The sequence below is a fragment of the Malaya genurostris genome, chromosome 1 (assembly GCF_030247185.1).
Source record: "Malaya genurostris strain Urasoe2022 chromosome 1, Malgen_1.1, whole genome shotgun sequence".
Taxonomy (NCBI): domain Eukaryota; kingdom Metazoa; phylum Arthropoda; class Insecta; order Diptera; family Culicidae; genus Malaya; species Malaya genurostris.
In genome coordinates this window covers 19,822,875-19,844,892 of record NC_080570.1, presented here as the reverse complement: position 1 = coordinate 19,844,892, position 22,018 = coordinate 19,822,875, and the positions used below count along the sequence as shown (strand labels likewise).

General features: G+C 36.4%; 1 protein-coding gene across 1 annotated transcript in view; it reads right to left on the bottom strand.

Moving 5' to 3' along the window:
- Positions 1 to 22,018, bottom strand: part of LOC131434355 (ABC transporter G family member 23) — a 129,564-nt gene that overhangs the window by 65,405 nt on the left and 42,141 nt on the right. The gene's annotated exons all lie outside the window — the stretch shown is intronic.

The window sequence follows — 22,018 nt, the reverse complement described above, 5'->3', positions numbered from 1 at the left end:
GGGAATTGCACACACATCGGTCACTTTCGCCAACGGACAACAACGGGCGAGTATTTCGCAGTAGCATACAAAACAAGCGGCGAGTAATAAAAGGACCAACTAAAAACAAGCACAATCAAGTCGAGTGCCGTGAAGACCTTCAGCACTCACCAGCTCTCGGCTGCGCATGGCTACTTAGTTACACGGTTTTAGGTCGAATTTAAAATTTATCTTGCCGCGTTTCGTCGTTGCTGAAAGGCCCCTTTGGTTTCTTGGTGGCGCGGAGTTACCCATGGTTGTTTGGTTCTTGTGAGGGATTTACTGTTGATTCACCGATGCCCCATGTACTGGTCTCCTGATCGATTGGCAACCCTCGGCACGTCAGGTGTTAGCAAAATTGTTTTTAAAGCGTTCGGATTGCTAAAGTGAAGCTCTCGAATGTAACAGTTTTTTCGTGGTAAAGCTTGCATGGCCTACCGTGATTGTTTTTTACTAAACGTAAACAGTTTTGCCTTCCATTTGAAATTTCAATTACGTTTAACTAATTTCGTTTCGCTCGAAGCAGATTCCGATCGAGTTGGCATCCCATCAGCTGTTAGACCATATGTTTGATGCAAAATAGAAACCCAGGGTGCTTCATTATTGATCTGAAGCTGCGGGTAGTATGAGTCTTTATGAATCCGTGTAGATCCTTCGAGTAAAAACCAATTTTACCGAAAGTCGTTTCGATGAATGGAACAATAAAATTAGTCCATTTTTAGTGCAAACGTTAAATTATTGCATGTCCCAGGTAACCAGTAAGCACATATTAATGCCGCACTATGACAGCAAATAATCGCTAATTGGCACTATAATCGTTCTTGAGACTGAATTAGGACCGATTTTGGCAAAATATACATGGATCATGCTTATTTATGACAGGTGTGCATTGTGTAAGCTAAATTCTGATTGATTTACAACAGATGAGCTTTCAGATTGGAGATATAAAGCTATAAGAATTTTCGGTGCTATTAAAAGGTTATTTTACTGCCATTATTAGTGCTTACTGGTTACCTGGCGAATTCTTACTTCAACACGGATAACGGCAAAAGCGATAACCTATTGTCCATGAGAATTGTAAACTGATTAATTCTATTGATCAATATTCACTTCTAAAACGGTCAAGTTCAAAATTTGAATAATCGTCCAATGAAATCAGAATATTCACATTTGACCTATTAGTTTTTCAACCAAAAACCACTCAGTTAACTTTTTGACTTCTTTGTACTTTATTTTGAATCTTTTCTTTCATTTAGTCACTCCATTGCTATCAAAACACAATGAGCAAAATTACTCAACAGCTAGAGTTTCGTTCAATAAGCTAAAATGAGGTAACCCGAATTTGTGTGAATATTACTCAACTGTGGAGTAAATAAAACTTATTATTGAGTAGATACAACTCACCTTCAAGTATATTTTTGTTTGTGCCTTGTGGAAACTACTTAGAGCTTTTACCTAAAATTAGGTGGAACCCCGAAATTGAGAGGAAAATACTCAAAATAAGGTAATTTTGCGATCCCTTGTATGATTTCCAAATGGAATCCAAATCAGACGCAATAATCGATTCCGAGTCGGAATCGGTTGGAGCATCTACCCACATTATCGAAATGACGGAATCCGCAATGAATTCTCACTCGACTGCATGATTTTTCAGTGCTCGATCGGTTCAGTGCTAGAATTTTCACCTGAATTGGCTGCTCGATCAACCCGATTGACAGTGACATTATAAATGTCATTGAATATTCGCTCATTTTATGAATGTGTTAGTGTAAAATTTAGGCGACTTAAGCCATTTCTCTACACCCCAGCTAGAGGAATGGATGATGCTGACTAAGGTAGGCCGTTTTGTTAATTTCCAGCGAATTTCAACAGTTTATGTTGGCAGAGAAAAGTTTTCTCTTTCGTCTGGTGTTAAATTTAATACTCTATATTTCATAGCTCGCCTGAATTTTCTTTCGAAAGTGGAAGTTGACAGGTGGCTTATTGGCTGTTATAAAAAAAACGTGTGAAATTTACTGAGTATTACCAATCCCCGCGTGAATGTGAGGTGTTATTAATACTAGTGTGAGTGTGCCGAAGATACCCAATGAATTTTGTCGAGCAGCATAAGGCCAACTATTGAAGGAATATTTGACACGAAAATTTATACAATGCTTAGAAAACAGTTAAGACAATCATAAAATTCCGAATGAAAACCTTCAACACGTGATGGAACCTATTTTTAGCTTGTTTCATAAGATCTAAACTTAAGAAACTTTAAGCGTTTTTTCCGCAGTGTATAATTATTGAGCTCACAAATGTTTTTTCGTCCAGTGTAAGATTGAACCCCGTAATTCTTGGTTGATTTTTCAGAAGACCGTAAGAGAAAGTGACAGGTTCTCTTTGTTTACTGTCTCTTCTATTAATTTTCTATTAATCGAAAGAAAAAGTGAACAAAAAAAACTGTCACGCCCATTCGAAAAATCAATCGAGAATTGAGGTTTCTCTTCCCGGTAAAAAAAACGACGACCCCTGTTAAAAATTGATGGCCAATATATCCCACATTATCATACCCGAATGAATTCCAAATGGATTCCGAATCAATTCCGAATCGGCGAGAAATTTTCATTCGGAATTTCATGTGGAAATCATAATGGATTCCGAATCAATTCCAACTCCAGTGCAACAACCGATTCCGAATGAACCGGTTCGCCTACAGCCGGTTGATTCGGAATTGAATGAGAAGATGCGGACTGAATTGTCAATTCGTCTTCTTCTTCTTCTTTCCTGATTTTGCACGTTTTCGTGCTGATTTTCAGTTTATTTTTCAACGAAAACATTATATAACTGAATATACAAGTTTAAATGTTTTTCGGATATACAGAACTAGTAAATAACCAGTTCTTCTTAGAATCCCAACATAAACTATTGAAATTCGCTGGAAATTAACAAAACGGCCTACCTTAGTCAGCATCATCCATTCCTCTAGCTGAAGTGTAGTGAAATGGCTTAAGTCGCATAAATTTCACACTAACACATTCATAAAATGAGCGAATATTCAATGACATTTAAAATGTCACTGTCAATCAGGTTGATCGAGCAGTCAACTCAGGCGAAAATTCTAGCACTGAACCGATCGAGCACTAAAAAATCATGCATTCGAGTAAGATTTCATTGCTCATTCCGTCATTTCGATAATGTGGGATTTAGTGATGAAAACAAAACAATATGTAAGAGCGATTCACACGTGGCATCAGCCAACTATCGCCGGTTTGGAAAGGTTACGGAACGACAACATTAATTGTAAGCAAATCTGATGGAGACACACAACGTCGACGTCACGGAGCATTTTGACGTCCGGTACATGATTCTTTAATTAATCTTGGCGTCAACCGAAGTTGATTGATCGTCTGAATCGTATTTAATACTGGCATTTACTGATGAAAACAAACCAATCTCATTAGGTTTTTTACTGTAATTCACTGCTAACCTCAATCGGATGAACACATTTTGGCAGTTCAGCGATACTGCTTGTAAACAGACTTTTTTTTGTTTGTCTGTTGACAAACGGATGAGACCGTCCACGGTTCATATCGTCTAAATAGAGTTTAAAAACATTTGTTATCGATTCGATACAGTTCGTTTCAAAAATTCATTAAATAAAAGTGGCTAGTTGTGAAATGTAAAGGTGATTGTTTGAGATATGTTCCTCGATTTTGTTTAGGGTTGTTTGTAAACAGTACCGCTGAACTGTCAAGGATGAATTTTTGTTCATTTGTAGCGTCACGATAAAAAATATAATTTACAGCTGTTGGTTGTAAATGAACAGCCTTATGTCCGAATGCACCAGAGATGCCAGGTAAAAATGTCAAATATCTCCAGACAGGGTTGCAAAAGTCAGTAAATCCGAAAAAAAATCTGCAGTCAGCAAGTATGTCTTGCTGGCAGCAATTTCTCTATAACGTATGATACGCTAAACTGACTTGGCGAGCAAAAAAAGAAAAAAGGTAGCGGCAATGTCAAAAGTCTGTAAATTTTGACGAAAGTCTGCAAATAACTCGATTTTCAAAAGTCTAGATTTATCTGACAAATGTCAGATTCCTCAATTGGTCGAAGTTGTGGGCAATTTGGTGGATTCATGTCTTTTGGGACGAATGTGACATTGTTGGTAGTATACCATTCTACCGTTGATTTCGAGTAGTGGCAAGAAGCAAGATCTGACCAGAAGACAACAGGATCCTTGTGGCTTCGAATCATGGGTAGAAGTCGTTTTTGTAAACATTTCTTGATGTATATTTCGCTGTTCATTGAAGCAGTGGTGATGAAGGGTTTCGAAATCTTACCGCAGCTACAAATTGCTTGCCAGACCATAGCTTTCTTACCGAATTTATCGACTTCAATCGATGTTTCGGACTGGTTTAACACTTGCCCTTCTCGCACCGTATAATATTGTGGTCCCGGCAAGGATTTGTAATCGAGTTTCACGTAGGTTTCGTCGTCCATGATTATGCAGTTCAAATTTCCAGCAAAAATCGTATCGTACAGTTTTCGAACCCTCGGCCTGATCGATGCTTCTATCTTTCTCAGTGACAGTCCGCGATCTGTGCACCGTTTGTACACAATTTTTCGGCGTTGTTCTGCTGAAAGTCCACGCATTTCGAAACAAACTAATGAAAACGAATAAACAACTGCACGAGTGGTTGGAGCAGAGTGCGAACAACAGAACGGAGCCATAAAAATTGACAGATTCTGAACCATTGCGAATTGGCAGCGGTTTTTGGTTGCGTCCATACTTTCTGGGACAGTCTTTAGTAATTATCCAATCACCGGAACCTATCAGACTCGCAACAAAGTTGAAGAGTTTCTATAGAATCCTTTAAAAAAACTACAAGCTCTGAGAATCTTCCAAACAAACTGTTATAAACTATAATGGCACCACGAATCAGATAAACAATCAGTTTTACATTGTATATGAACAATCCGATCTATAGCCGACGCATTCAGGTAGCGAAATCTTAATTGTTAGATAAGCTCCCGATAGAAATAGGCGCTATCAACCGAAGACGATGCAGAATCGAGAATTTCCCCACATTAATAACGAAATTCCCATTTCCCACGGTACGAACAGGCACAGTAGTAACTGCGCACTCGAAACAATCGCTCAATTTAAAACACTAATTTCGTGCAGGTTTTATTGTGGCGGCGCATGCGATACTTATTGCCCGGCCAGAGGCAATCAACAACAAGTTTTAACAACTGCAGACGTCGTGTGTATTGAAAAGGGCGTAATTGCAACTCTCCTACACAGACTAGACTAAATATTCACCAGCGTGGATGACACAAGCAAAAACAAAACTGCGGTTGCGCCCTTCTGGAACACAAGCATCAAGATTTCCTCGCATATGAAGTCCACACTCACTATATGTGATCGCTGCGTTGATCATTATGCGCAACACTCCGTCCAACGGTGATCGCACCAGCAACTATGGTATCAGTAGGCGGTGAAAAAGAGATTTGAAGGCCGCCTTGAATCGATATAAAAAAAGCAATGGTATTCAACTTCAACAGCCCTCAATAGCTCTGCGCGTGTGTGTGTGTGTTTGTGTAGCTTTGCACGCGAAAGAAATGGTTCCAACTGACAGCATATGCCATGACTTCGTAAACGTCAAAACAACAAAGTAGTTTGGCGAAAATTAGTAATTGCCGAAATGCGTTTGTCAACGTTGTCTGATTTTGTAACGTGGTTTTGAAGTGTTTTTTTTCCTGGCAGGTTCGTAGTTCTTCGTAAGACTGAAATCAATATTGGAAAGATATGCAGTAACAAGATGCAACCGGTTGCGAGTAATACAAAACCAAACCAAAAAGTGCTGACTAATTTGAAATCACTTTGTGCGGTTAGGAAGACAGTGATGAAGTAATGAGCAGGCTCAGCAATATTCAACGAAAAACCAACCGATTTGCTTGATTTGGTTCGGTTTCTTCACCATGCTGACGATGTTGGTTTTTATATCCGAGCTGGTTGAGCAAATAATGTTACTGTTTGAGAATCACTCAAGTTGAATTTTCGAGTACACATTTTCACTCATTCTGTTTTTTTCGATGGAATCAAGAAAATAAACTACAATTTTTGATTACACTCATTTCATACTTCACCGTAATAAAAACTGGTATGCAAAATTTTAAAAATTATTCACCGATCATTTTTTACAACGTTTCTAAAGAATTCACATACTTTCTTTCTGATTTTCTGCACAGATTCTGTTTTGTAGATCACAAATTTTGTTCTTATAGAATGATCTTAACACTGACAGATTTTTCGAACATCACAAAACGTTGATTTTTTATCCCGTAATAATTTTGAATTGTCATGCTTTCTAACCTTTCCGGGCGGAAATCCTATCGGAATTGTCAATTATTTCATCAACATGTTTGAATCACTTAAACCGGCGAGAAAAATCAATCTTAGGCGGTTGAGAAAAGGTTACCTACAACGTTCTGAGACCAAGCTATCAGAAGCTGAACGATAGATAACAAATAATGCAGTGTGCCTCGAAATCGTCCAACTGACATCTGTCCAGATAAGATCCCTTTAGGTTGGATTCAGACGGTCCGTTGGGCGGCCGGCACCGACACGAAACAGCAGAACAACGGAACAATAGCACTAAACTAATCTTTTGCCGGGCGGTTGCGTTTCGTTAACGTTGACGAAAGCTGATGTCGCGTCTAAATCTGCCTTCACACTGACGATGATAATCAGATCGATTGTACTCCGATTTACAATTACACGTGGATTTGCTGGACACTGCCACGCCATGCGGGGCCCTCGAAAATGTTACTCATTTGATATTAAAAACACCTATTTACGATTGCAAGCCTCTGATGAGTAGCTAAGCCAAATTTTTGCAGAGCTAAATATATCATTTTCTCCGGATGACAAAAAAAGACGGCCCAAAGAATTACACGTTTAAAAGAGCGTTACATTTTATTATTTGGACCCTAACTATTGTTCTCAAATTTGTATTTAAAAAAGGCGGGTGGGTAATGTCAGAGACATAACTGGATGTCGTGAATACGAAAATAACTGACATGTTCTTTAACACTTCCGAATATCAATTAATTGATCAAGTGTATGAATTTTGCAAGCATTCCCCTTTTACACATTTTTCGCAAAAACAGAGAAGGCATTACTTGATCTCGATTACTGTGAATTTCACGCAGCGGAAAGTGCACAAATCTAATCAAAATGTTCTAGATTTGCACTAAATTGAGGATATTTACCTTCGATATGCGAGCAAGAAATCCTAATAGTTCTTTAGAAAACTTTTACAGACTTTTAGAACGACTGATTTTGTGTGATGCTCCCCACCGTTGTCCTCTTTTCGTTGTTTTTTCACCAATACAAACGACTAGCAGCTGTGACGTAATCGCTCTTGTCGGAAGCGAAACTAGCTTTGCAAACGACACACAATACATCTGCTCGCCGATAGAATCCAAACTGATCCAATTTTTGTTAATAGGTTTCTTTTTACGTGATTTCGTTTGTAGCTTTTTCACTAATGTGCGATCCTAACGGTAATAAAAATAGCAGCATATAGAATTTAAATTTCGATAATTTCATTTCGGATTTGCATTTCATTGAAAGAAACTATCGGGATGCTGTATGGGATTCGTTCCTGCCTTTCAGAAGGACCAAATTGTGGAACTCACTACGATATTAAATACGGTTCGGAACATTTTTCTTGAACGATTTGTTATACAGCAGCAGATATTTTGTTCTCTTCCTCAGAACGCGTTCCGATTGACTGTTGTTGAAAAATTTCGATTCTATTGGTAGTTAGATTATATAAATCTTTTCACAGATCACTGAGCTATGAGCTCCTTATGAATTATCCTCTTTGATACTCGTTTATACCAAACATTTCAGAAAAGTTTAATTTTGAATTATTTGAGATTATGTTAACAACTGAAAAATTTATCATAAAATTGTGATCATATTTCCGATGGCATGTAGCAAAAATTATTTTTTTTTTTTTTTTTTTTTTTTTTTTTTTTTTTTTTTTTAAATAACTATTTATTGGAATATGAGTTAAAATTAAATTATTAAGATTTAAATTGGGTGTTCAGCCACAAGTGGTGACTTTTCAGCCCTGTTATATATATATATATATATGATTTGGTTATTACCATGAAGACATCATTTGCTTCCGCAATTCTGAGATTTTTGTGTAGGGAAAATTCTAAACCTACTTGTATTGTGTAATGGGGAAAAGGAACTTATATACTAACTTACTAACTAATACAGAGAGCGAATCGATTCAATTGAAGATTGCATCGATTTTTGTCGGAATTTGCTTATAATATTATGTGACATTACATCTAATGGTTCTATATTTGTGAGTCTGTGTAACTCATTTGTACTAAACCAGGGAGGACGCTTCAGAATCATTTTCAGAATTTTATTCTGAATCCTTTGAAGCGTTTTCTTCCTGGTGGAACAACAGCTTGACCAAATTGGTACCGCATAAAGCATGGCTGGTCTGAAAATTTGTTTATAAATTAACAATTTGTTTTTTAGACAGAGCTTAGAATTTCTGTTTATAAGAGGATATAAACATTTAATATATTTATTACACTTTGCCTGGATTCCTTCAATGTGATCCTTGAAAGTGAGTTTTTTGTCATACGTTAAACCTAAGTATTTAGCTTGATCAGACCATGTCAATTCCAAGCCATTCAATTTGAGAATGTGATTATTGTTTGGTTTAAGAAAAGAAGCTCTTGGCTTGTGAGGAAAGATAATTAATTGCGTTTTTGCTGCATTTGGTTTAATTTTCCATTTTGACAGATAATCACTGAAAATATTTAAACTTCTTTGTAGGCGACTGCAGATCACTCTTAGATTTCTACCTGTGGCTAACAGACTTGTGTCGTCACAGAATAGCGATTTCTGACAACCAACGGGTAGATTTGGAAGATCAGAAGTGAAAATATTATACAAGATTGGAGCTACACTCGAACCCTGCGGAACACCGGCTCGTACGGGTAGCAATTCAGATTTACAATTCTGATAGCTAACCTGAAGAGTACGATCAGTTAAATAATTTTGAATCATTTTGATCAAATAAATAGGAAACTGGAAATCAGACATTTTTGCTATTAAACCTTTGTGCCAAACACTGTCGAATGCTTTTTCTATGTCTAGAAGAGCAACTCCAGTGGATAACCCAGAAGATTTATTTGATTTTATCATGTTCGTTACTCTGACAAGTTGATGAGTAGTTGAATGTTCATGACGAAATCCAAACTGCTCTGGTAAAAAAATTGAATTCTCATTTATATGAGTCATCATTCTTAACAAGATAATTTTTTCAAAAAGTTTACTGATAGAAGAAAGTAAGCTAATTGGGCGATAACTTGATGTTTCTGCTGGGTTTTTATCAGGTTTTAGGATAGGAATTACTTTAGCGTTTTTCCATCTTTTTGGGAAGTAAGCTAATGAAAAACACTTGTTGAAAATTTTAACCAGGAGTCTCAAGGCAACATCGGGAAGATTTTTAATAAGAATATTAAAAATTCCATCATTACCAGGAGCCTTCATGTTTTTAAGTTTTCTAATAATTGATTTAATTTCATCAAAATTCGTCTCAATAATGTCATCGTGTGATAACACTTGAGTTGAAATATGATCATATTTCAGTGAGACTTCATTCTCAATAGGACTCACAACGTTCAAATTAAAATTGTGGACACTCTCGAACTGCTGAGCAAGTTTTTGAGCTTTTTCGCCATTTGTAAGAAGTATTTGATTTCCTTCCTTGAGAGCAGGAATAGGTTTCTGAGGTTTCTTAAGAACCTTAGAAAGTTTCCAGAAAGGTTTAGAATATGGTTTAATTTGTTCAACTTCTTTAGCGAAATTTTCATTTCGCAAAAGAGTAAATCTATGTTTAATTTCTTTTTGTAAATCCTTAACTATGTTTTTCATAGCAGGATCACGAGAACGTTGATATTGTCGTCGACGAACATTCTTCAACCGAATGAGCAGTTGAAGATTGTCATCGATGATAGGAGAATTTAATTTAGTTTGAGCTTTGGGAACTGAAAGATTTCTAGCTTCGATAATATAATGATTCAAATTATCAATTGCTGTGTCGATATCCGCAGAATTTTCTAAAATAGTTTCATGATCCACATGATTTTCAATGTGAGATCTGTAATCCAACCAATTTGCTCTATGATAGTTGAAAATAGAACTAATTGGATTAATTATAGCTTCGTTGGAAAGTCTGAATGTTACAGGAAGATGATCTGAGTCAAAATCAGCATGAGTAATCGGTTCACTACAAATGTGACTTTGATCTGTTAGAACCAGATCAATTGTAGACGGGTTTTTCACGGAAGAGAAACAAGTAGGATTACTGGGATGAAGAACTGTAAAGTAACCAGCTGAGAGTTGATTATGAAGTATTTTACCATTACTGTTATTTTGCCTACAATTCCACTGGACATGCTTAGCATTTAAGTCCCCTATTACGAAAAATTTCGATCGATATCTTGTAAGTTTTTGCAAATCGCCTTTAAAGAAATTTAATTGTTCGCCGGTGCATTGGAATGGCAAATATGCTCCAGCGATGAAATAAATTCCATGAATGGTTTCAACTTCGATTCCCAAGCTTTCAATAACTTTAGTATTGAAAGAAGGTAAAATTCGATGTTTAATTTGCCGTTGGACAAAAATGGCAACTCCACCACCAATTCCAGTAAACCTGTCAAATCGATGAACCACATAATGTGGATTACTTTTCAATTTTACATTTGGTTTAAGAAAAGTTTCTGTCACAATGGCAATATGAATTTTGTGATCTTTGAGAAAATTATAAAATTCATCTTCACTCGATTTCAAAGATCGAGCATTCCAATTTAAAATATTCAAATAATTATTTAACATCACTGTTAAATTTTAAATTCATTATAATATTATTTGCAAATTTCCATCCGATTTGAAATGCTTCAAAAAGTGATGAAGTCGAATTCATTTGGATGATCATTTGAAAAAGTTGATCTTGTAGGTAGATCATTTTATTTTCAGTTATATCGCCTAAATCGACTTCATTTAAAGAAGCGAATGGCATTGAAGGAATATTTGTAGGTAGACTGCCATTAGAAGAAGATGATTTGGCCGGTCTACCTATTAATAAATTGTTTTCGTTAGAAGAAGAACTGCAAGGCGGTCCTGTGTTTTGATTATTTACATTAGAAGAAATAGGAGATAGATTTCTACCTAATATACCAGCATAACTGACATTAGAAGAAGATGATGACGAGGTCGATCTACCTGTCAATAAATTGTTTTCGTTAGAAGACGAATTGGCAGGTGCCTTAGAAGAATTTTCAGGTATGTTCTGTAAATTTAAGGTCGTTGATTTGACTTGTTGTCTAAGCGAACGAGCGTTTAAAATTTTTTCCCTGACAGGACATTTCAAATAATTGGATTTATGATTTCCATTGCAATTTGAACATGAAAATTTATCAGTGGTTTCATTCATTGGACAAGCGTCTTTCGAATGCGATTTACCACAATTCAAACACCGTATATCCATATGACAATTTTTGGTTCCATGACCGAAGCCTTGGCAACGACGACATTGCGTTAAGTTTGCAATACGATTATGCCGTTTATAATGTTCCCAATGAATTTTAATGTGGGAAATGAAACGTACTTTTTCTAAAGTTTTCAAATTGTTTACATCACTTCGATTGAAGTGTATTAGGTAAAGTTCATGGGAAATTCCAGAGCGTGGTTTAGAAGTACCATTCGCTCTTTTTTTCATAAGTATTACTTGGGAAGGGGCAAAACCAAGCAATTCTTTTAGTTCATTTTTAATTTCATCAATACTTTGATCATTTGATAATCCTTTCAAGACAGCCTTGAAGGGTCTGTCTGATTTTATATCATATGAATAAAATTTATGAAGTTTTTCGGACAAATATCGAATAAGACGTTCGTAATCTTCCAATCCATCCACCAAGACTCGACATTCTCCTCTTCGTCCGATTTGAAATGAGACTTTTACTTCCGGGAGAAAAGTAGAAAGCTCAGTACGGAATGCTTTGAAGTCGGAAATCATCACCGTCACTGGTGGCATAGATTGATGTTTCTTCCCAGAACGACAAGCGTCCATTTTGGGAATTTTTGAAGAATTTTCTTCTATGTCGCTACAATCGGATTCAGGAAGAATCTCGTAAATATTGTTAGACGGCATAGGATCAACGGAAGGGAAATCCGTCCGTTGTCTTTTATTTTTACATTCAGATTCTATAAGATCGTGAATGTTATTAGAAAAATGTTGAATAACGGATTGTGATTTATTCCGTATTGAATTATTTTTAGCCTTAGGCTTGTTGCCTTTCCGGTTGGACGCAGGCATTTTTGAAATTAATGAAATTTTAAATTAAATTAACTAGGCTAAATTAGTCTTCGATTAGACTCCTAGCTAGCCTTAAAAAAGGCTGATTAATTTCTTAGTCACTCTAATATCACTCTTTGTATCACTTAGTCACTCTAATATCACTCTTTGTATCACTTAGTCACTTAGTTAGTGATTCAGGTAGCCTTGAAAAAGACTGAAGCCTTGAATCAATGAAACTCTAGGTAGCCAGAAAAAAAAAATTCCAGGAGCCAAGAGCTATACGCGTGCGGTGCGAACGACTGTTCAACACCGACTGAAGCAAAAATTATGTTGATTCGTTAGGTACAACAAGAGATATTCACGATCAAAAACTTATCACTCTCTCAGAGGGTAAATTTTGAAAAGGCGCCCCATAGTAAAGTAAGTCGTATTCACGACAAAAAAAAAAGTAAAATTTTCAGAATGCTTCCTAGACAAAGCATTTCGACACTCAATTTGATGTCATTAGAGTTTCTTCATAGAATTTTAGGATTTAGATGCTTGGAGTTTTTAGCACGCATATTTTGAACAATTACAACCTTTATTCTTTTTCCTATCTTTATAATGGATCAGCGAAAAGCCCACTGGAGCTAGTTAGATTTAAACTGTCTCTCCAGTAGGCATAAAACCTCCACATCTTTTGCATCAAGAGCATTTTTGACGAACTTTTCAATTATTATTCGGAGCGATTTATACATATTTCGCAATATACGAGCTTGTTAAAGTTTCACGATTCTGAAAGAATTTTCCAATTTAGTGGCAGCTCTCATGCTCCACACGCTTAAAAATAGTTACTCAAAAATGTGTAAGATCAGGGATACCAAATCATTTTTTCAAAAATCTATCATCAAGCCAAAAACCTGTCTGTACAAAATCTGTGCACGTTTCCCGTACCATAATAGCTGATCAGAATCATTTCTTACTATTTCCAACCGCTCTGTACTTTTTGGTGCTAAACTGTTACCGATTTTCAAAAATCTGTGATCGATTGCAGAATCTGTGCAAATCTGTGCCATTTTTTAAATCTGTGTCGAAAGTTGAAAATCTGTGTCCCTGAGTAACTCACTTGTATGGGGCGGGCAGATTTCCCCCAGGCGGCTGGCTATGGCTGCCAGCCATTTTTGCCGGAATTCTGCCAGAATTCCGGCGAAAGTCTGGCAACAATGCACCAACCGTTTCCGGCAGAGAATTTCGCCTAGCGGTTATTATCTGTTCTGTTTCCGTCGGATTCTTGCCATACAAGATTGGCATAACCGTTTTGAATCGGTTCTACATTTTTAGCGTCTTGGTTTTATTTTTTCAAAAAAGGTACAGGAAAGACAATAAGTTATTGCCCTTCATATATACTAATTATGGAAAATGTTATTGCCAATAACATTGCTTTCTCACTACCAAACATACCCATATTTCAATCTCATTCACCTTGTCTCAGGATTTGTTTTTTATATGGACATGCGGGATTAACGAATATCAACTGAAGTCGAATAAAAAAAAGAAGAAAAAAGAAGAGAGACACGTGAGGCGAGATAATGACGTAATTTCGCCTGGACAATATTGACAGCTGCCGGAATGCAGCCAGCCTTCTGACGGTTGCCAGAATTTCTCACAAGCGGGAAGATCCCACTCATCTACAGAAAAAATGGAACAACTCTAATTTAGTGTAAATCCTTAGTTACTCAAATTAGAGTTATTCCACTGGAAACTATGTTCGGATAAAACTCTTCACTTCTATCTGGCATAGTTGACACTTTCCTCTGACATGCAAACACGAGGCATTTCAAGTGACTTATTCATGCCATTCTAGTTGTAACTCATAAAGACTGGGTTTTCACAGAGGGCGAGAGAGATTTATAATTGTAGTACACTTTGCGGGAGATTATGCCACAACTTCCAGACACTAATTTCATTAGCTTCTATTCCGAAACCAAATGAATCGCAAACAAAATTTTGCTTGAATATGACTTTGATAGAAGCAAATACCGTAAATCTGTTGGGAATTCCATCAAACTGGAATTCAACGTAGAAGTCATCTAGGAACGTTCATATTTGCACTCTATTCCATCGATAGCATCAATAACAAATCAAGTACCACTCATCAGACTGCTTTCTGCACTCAGCATTAGTCTAGTAATGACTACTGGGTACATTTAATTATTTTTCGTAATTTTCTGGCATTTTAGTTGCATTTTTTCCCACCATTGTTTTGAACGATTCTTCAAAGTAGGCTATGGCCAATCATCCCTAAGTAGGTTATGACTAGTCATCACAAATCTCGTTTTCAGTTGTCCATCTCAATTAGTCATAAAAGTACCGAACATCGCTTATCACGTCTGAGTGTGTGTGATGAAGTAAGTCGAATAAAGGACAATAGAAATCAAGTGATGATGAGTTGGTTCATTTGACCAGATGAATCATCATCGGATTGCATCAACCGAGGGGAGGATTGCTATTCGGCATTTTTCGATTGAAATGACCTTAATTAAATATGTCATTTAATTCGTGTCAAATCCGGACACTTAAAAACCAAACGTGTTAAAATCAAATATGATACAACTTTCCACAGTGATTGCACCACGCAAAAGCTCATTCCAATTAGTTCCACAGCTTGTACAATCAGTGAAACTGAATCGGAAGTGCGTAAGCTAATCGCCCCTCGTCTACTAAGCAAGGGCAGTAAGCGATTGATCTTTTTTACTCTTCGCAAGATGCCTCGGCTGGTTGGCTGGCTGTATGCTGTAAATACCCATTGTTGTTAACAACTAATCGCGTAAGGGCGAACCCATCATGTCCGGAAGTTGTTATGCGCGGTGTAATTAGTAATTGTAGCTGGCATTTCACCGCATTTGAGTAGAAGAATCAATCAAAAAATCGAAAACTTGATGGTAGTTGAAGTGATGGATCGATTGAGTAACGTCGGAATGATTGAAATTTTATGTAATCGCATCAAAGTTTAGCTCAATATTTAAATTTGGCTTTTAAATTGGCGTCCCATTGACTTGCATACCAACTGCCCATCGTTGTGGATTGAAAGAAAAAATGGAAATGAAGATCGAAAACAACAACATCATAAAAACTATCAAAGGTCCAGTTAAATCATTTCAAAATTTGATACGGAAACATAAATAATTTTTCGAATGGATCCCACATTGATGGTAAAACCAATTTCAATTCGATCAGTGACATTGTACAACGACAGAAGGGCTTATGCGGCGATGTTGTGAATCGAACCCAATATTAGTGTGCTGCGATTAGAATCGGTGGAATTGTGCGGAGTCTCTTTTGTCATTTTTGTCACTGACAGCCGTCACTGAAACAACGGAGATTGCTCAGTCAGTCTTGTGCTCGTGGCTTTCAATGAGCCAACATTGACTTTTCTGACAGCTCACTTACAACTAGAGATGGTCGGGTATAGAAATTCTTATACCCGAACCCGACCCGTACCCGAGTGATCAGCAAAAAAAATTACCCGTACCCGATCAATAATAAAAAAAATTACCCGTACCCGACCCGTACCCGATAAAAAATAAAAAACATTACCCGTACCCGACCCGTACCCGTTTAAAAATTACCTGTACCCGTACCCGACCCGAATGAGTAGTAAAAAGTTTACCAAAATTCAGGATGGAAAAAATAGTGTCTTAGATAGCGAGCTAGATAGAGCGTATCAGGCTCTAGTTTGAAAGTAAAATACATTAAAATGCTTGTTTACATTTAAATATATAAATACACTGTGAAGCATGAATAGATTTCCAATGTCTTTAATACTTTATACTCATTTACAAATGTCAACAAAAGGGAGTAATATCTACTCAAATTTTTCGAGAAGCATATTTATCCAAAATGCCGTAATACCCGCTGTATTCTATTTTGGGTAGGTATGGTTTTTACGAAACAGTGCGACTTTCGATCCAATTCTTTGGAACCACAAGTAAGCGTGCTCATTATCTTGACACACAAATAAAAATTCACATTAGAATCACTTGAAAAATCACGAAAATCCCCTAAAATTAATAGAGTATCATCGGTTCGTTTACGTGAATTGACCAAACATCAAATAATTCACGTGTATTCCCGATGTGAAAAATTTAATTTTGAAAATGGTGAACTGTGAGTCCTTCAAGTGTAAGTAGTTTGAACATTTGTGAGAAATTTTTTTTGGTTACATTTTTTTTACTACAAAGCAAAATGAATTATCATTTTGATTTAAATTAATCTGTCAAATATGCCCGTTTTGTAAGCCTCACAAACCCACACCAACGATGTTAACAATAGCTGGTGGTTTTTACAGCCATTGAACTTCTGTTCCACCTCCCTTGGAACCCTCAACGAGTGAACACGGTGAAAATTTGAGCATTTCGCGTGAAAAGATTTTCACCCGTACTTTTACGACTGTCACGCATCGAGATTTTCAGTGAAAAGAAACGTAAATTAACTCGACGTCAACATTTCAAAAGGGCCTAAAAGCAATTGACAGATTTTCTTTGTTTACTTTCTCTTTCGACTATATCTGTGTTATTATACAAACGTTCGTTACATATTTGGTAATGTTGGAAACATGGAGATATTATCTTTCATTCTACACGAATACTTTGTAGGTACACGTGAAAATTAAGGAGATATTCACAAAAGAGAAAGTAAACAAAGATAAACTCTCATTGGTTTATGTGCCCTTATGAAATGTTGACATCGAACTGGCAATATAGCTCAACTTGCTGTGCCATCAATCGGTGTCATTTCAAGTGAGGTGACACCACCCAGAAGTGAAGAATAAGAAGAACTTCTATGCAGATTTTCTGAAATGAATGTTCATGTTTTTATGGTTAGAATCCTAATGATTTATATGTAAATTTTGAAAATCTCCAACCATATTTAAAATAACAGTTTTCTGGTATCTGAATGTGATATGTGATACTACACTACATTTTATATATTAATCAAATAATTTTTACTGGATTGTGCATTAAACAGCTTTAAAATGGCAGTCCATTAAAACCTACGTGGAAAGTAGGGTCTGACCGCAACATCTTAGAGCTAAGGCAGCGTATCTTATTAAATATGTTATAAAAAAGTAGGGTGGAAAATATTCACATAACTTTTCACGTAACTATGATTGATCGTTTTTTTTTAAATGAAGAAAAGAAATGTTTTTTTTCTGGAAAAAGATGCCAGTTTTCAGGTCTGGTTCTAGGCGCGAATGTCAAAACCCCTTGAATCAAATTGTTTATTTTTCGGAACAACTGTTTTGCAATAAAAAATTCTCGTAAACATGTAAACATATTTATGTGAAGTACAAATGGTCGGGTAATCGATCAGAAAAAAAAATTTACCCTTACCCGATCCGTACCCGAGTGAGTAGTAAATTTTTTTACCCGTACCCGACCCGTACCCGATTGAAAATGAAAATTTTTACCCGTACCCGACCAAAAACCCGTCGGGTACGGGTACGGGTCGGGTTTCGGGTAAAATACCCGATACCCGATACCCGACCATCTCTACTTACAACCACAAATGAACGTTTGCCGTTTTGAAGTTAGTTTGTCTTCATAACGATATACTTTCCATCAAACAGTTTTAAGTACGATTCAGACGATCAGTCAATTCCTGGCAACTAATATAACGTGTGAATCGTACTTTAGTCGAATAACATATGATGTTTGTTTTCATCATGAAATATCCCAGCGGTTTCCAATTCTTGATGTCAATGAACTGCCGCCACAAGAGTATAAAAAGCTCTTTTTCGTGCGAATCTTTAGACATGTTAGAAGTTACGTTCAGTTCATGATCGTTGAAGGTTTTTCAACGATTTTTTGTCGTGAATACGACTTACTTTACTATGGGGTGCCTTTTCAAAATTTACCCTCTGAGAGAGTGATAAGTTTTTGATCGTGAATATCTATTGTTGTATATAATGAATCAACATAATTCTTGCGACATGCCATCGGAAATATGATCACAATTTTATGATAAAATTTTCAGTTTTGTGACATAGTCTCAAATAATTCAAAATTAAACTTTTCTGAAATGTTTGGTATAAACGAGTATCGAAGAGGATAATTCATATGGCGCGTTTGCCTTTCTCGTATTTTTAAAGCTCATAGCTCAGTGATCTGTGAAAGGATTTATATAATCTAACTACCAATAGAATCGAAATTTTTCAATTTAAACGTGTATAGCAAAAGCATTGAAGTATTTCAATAGTACACTATTGAAAAACTTGTCTCATTTGATCCATGTCAACACCAGCCAATCAGAACGCGTTCTAAAAAAGAGAACGAAATATCTGCTGCTGTACAACAAATCGTCCGGGAAAAATGTTCCGAGAAGTGGTGAATATCGCAGTGAGTTCCTCAATTTGGTCCTTGTGAATGCTAGAAACGAATCCCTACAACATATTGATAGTTTCTTTCAATAAATTATGCAAATCCGAAATGAAATAATCGACATTAAAATTCTATATGCGGCTATTTTTATAGCCGTTAGGACCGCCCATTAGTGAAAAAGCTACAAACGAAATCAGGTAGAAACAAGCCTCTCAACAAAACTTGAATCAGTTTGGGTTCTATCGCCACTGCGAGCAGATGTGTTTTGTGTCGTCTGCACAATTAGTTTCGCTTTCGACAAGAGCGATTACGTCACAGCTGCCAGTCATTAGCATTGGTGAAAAAACAACGGTGGAGAGCATTGCACAAAATCAGCCGTTCTAATGGCTCTAAAAGTTTTCTAAAGAACTATTAGGATTTGTTGTTCGCAAATCGTAGGGAAATATCCTCAGTTTACTGCAAATCTAGAACAGTTTGGTTAGATTTGTGCACATTTCGCTGTGTGAAACTCACAGTAAACGAGATCAAGTGAAGCCTTCTTTGTTTTTGCGAAAAATGTTCCAGAGTTTAATGTCGTAGAGAATTACGCAATTTGACCTTTCTGAATGCTAGAATTGAGTCCCTTCAGCATATTGATAGTTTCTTTCAATAAATTATGCAAATCCGAAATGAAATAATCAACATTAAAATTCTGAATGCGGATATTTTTATAGCCGTTAGGAACGCCCATTAGTGAAAAAGCTACAAACGAAATCAGGTAGAAACAAGCCTCTCAATAAAAAGTGAAGCCTTCTTTGTTTTTGCGGAAAATGTGCAAAGGGGAATGCTTGCATAATTCATACAATTGATCAACTAATTGATATTCGGAAGTGTTAAGGAACATGTCAGTTGTTTTCGTATTCACGACATCCAGTTATGTCTCTGACATTACCCACCCGCCTTTTTTTCTTCTAATTCAAAATGACATCTGAAAGTTCTGCAAATCTGATTACCCGGAACATTCTAGTTTCTGGAGGAATTTAGACAAATCTCAAACGTCCGTTGGAGCTGGTCGGGTTTGAAGAAAATTTTTGAAATTGTAACTGACGAGATGTATCGAAATATCCCGTGTCAACAAGAATTTTATTCAGCCGATAGTGAAATTACAGGCGAGTGGATCATATTTCAGTTTGCTTGAATCATTCGAAATCTGTAATGTGATAAAGATCTCTTTAAGCTAGTTGACATCGTCTACAGCAAACGAAAACCACTGAAAGTTCTTTCATTTCTGAATCGTCAATATCCCGCGGTATTAGTTTCATTTCCCTTACTTTGTTTTCCTAGCTATATTCGTTTTCCGAATATTCCTAAGTCTCCAAAGCAAACATTTCCGATTTTTACTTTGAAATCAATCATTGTGACGGATACGGATTCCCACAGGCGGCCGGTATTGCTTTCAAGCGGGTACTCAAAGCTAACCCGCTTGTGCGTGACGGGCAGACGACTGGCTATATCTGACAGAAAATTTGGCGTCCATTCTACCACAATGCATGAACCGTTTCTGACAGAGAATTCGATGATTCAGAACCATTAATGCTGGATTCTAGCCATACAAGACTGGCAAAACCGTTCTGAATTGAATTTTGAGGTAGTTTCAGGAGAAGCGAACTGTCATCTTTAACCAGCATCAGCAAAAACAGACCTTCTGCTTGATATAAAGATTGTATTTTGGAACTGAATTCTGAAACCAAATTTTGGACATGAACCTGGCTTCTGGTTCACCTGAGTTTTGAACTTATTTTTAGGTTTAGAATTTGGTTTCCGATTCACAAATTAGTTTCAGAATATAGGTTCGAAAGTTAGAACTAAGAATCTGGAACTGAATCTTAATTTTAGATTCTGGAACTAGATTTTTGGAGCTGGTTTCTTGACTAGATTTTTAAGCTGAATTTAGTGTCTTAATTTAAGTTCGGAAATCAAATCTATAATTACGGTATTTAGATGAATTTTAAATCTGAACTTCGAACAAGAAGTTTGAAACTGACTTCTCAACCTGAATTCAGTTTTCGAATCTATTTTCTAAATTCAGTTTCTGAGTTCATTCCCAGAATTCAGATTGAGCATGCTAGAATTGAATTCGGAACTTGGGTTCTGACACTAGATTTTGAAACTAAATTAAGTACCTTAATTCAGGTTCGAAATTTAGGATCAGTATTCAGTACTTTAATGAAATTCGGGATCTTGATTCTGAAAATGAATTCCGTTCCCGAATTCTAGAACTAAATTCATCATCTGAATTCTCGATCTGGATTCCAAACATGAATTTTGCAACTGAACTCAGTACCTGTCCCAGGTTCCTAATTAAGTTCTCTAATTCAGTTGCAGAATTCAGCACTGGCCGAGAATTTCAGTTCTGGTGTAGATAAAAAATGATAGCGAAAAAGGCTTCAAAGTGGTAAGCATTGGATAAACCACAAATCAGTTCTTATTGCATCAGTTCTTTTAGCACCATTAAAATATTCCCAGAGGATTTTGCGAAGTTTACTTCTACTGAGTATCTGAAATTACAGAAAAAAACTGTATTTGCTCCGTATTATTTCATTGTATGGTAGAATGTTTGTCGTCAATAAGTAGTACTTCAGGATAAAGACGCCGTTAGAATTCTGGAAGCGAAGCAGTAATAGTTGCAAAATTCTCACAATCAATCAACTAATACGAACGATTTGTGATATTCAGAACTGTGGAAGAAGCATGTAACGTATTCACGTTGTCCAATTATGACTCTGACATTACCCACCCGCATTTTTATTTTTTATAAAAAAATATTTATGAAGGGCAATTACAAAGCATCTGCATTACCAACATGATATCTTCATCTTTCAAAATACATTAGTCAAGTTATTTTCCACAATGACTCAGAAATAAAAGTTAAACTGGATTGCATTTCTCATTTGGACTTTTATTGCTATATAAATGGCTGTTGTTGATCGGCAGAACAAACTGTGGACAGTCAAAAATCTGTCCTCGAAGTAAAGAAAAGATGAAAACCTAGCCAGTACAGGGTTAACAGTTGAATGTGAATCATTTCGCTGATTGTTTTCATATATTCTCAAGACTAATAAAACATCCACTTAAAGCAATAAAAATGTGTTCTAATTAACACTTACTACACCAGTCCTTGGACGGGTATGATTTAGAGCAGAAAAAAATGAGCTTGTCATGATGACGATTAACCATACACTGTACTAAAAAAAACCTGATTGTCACGGCACTTTA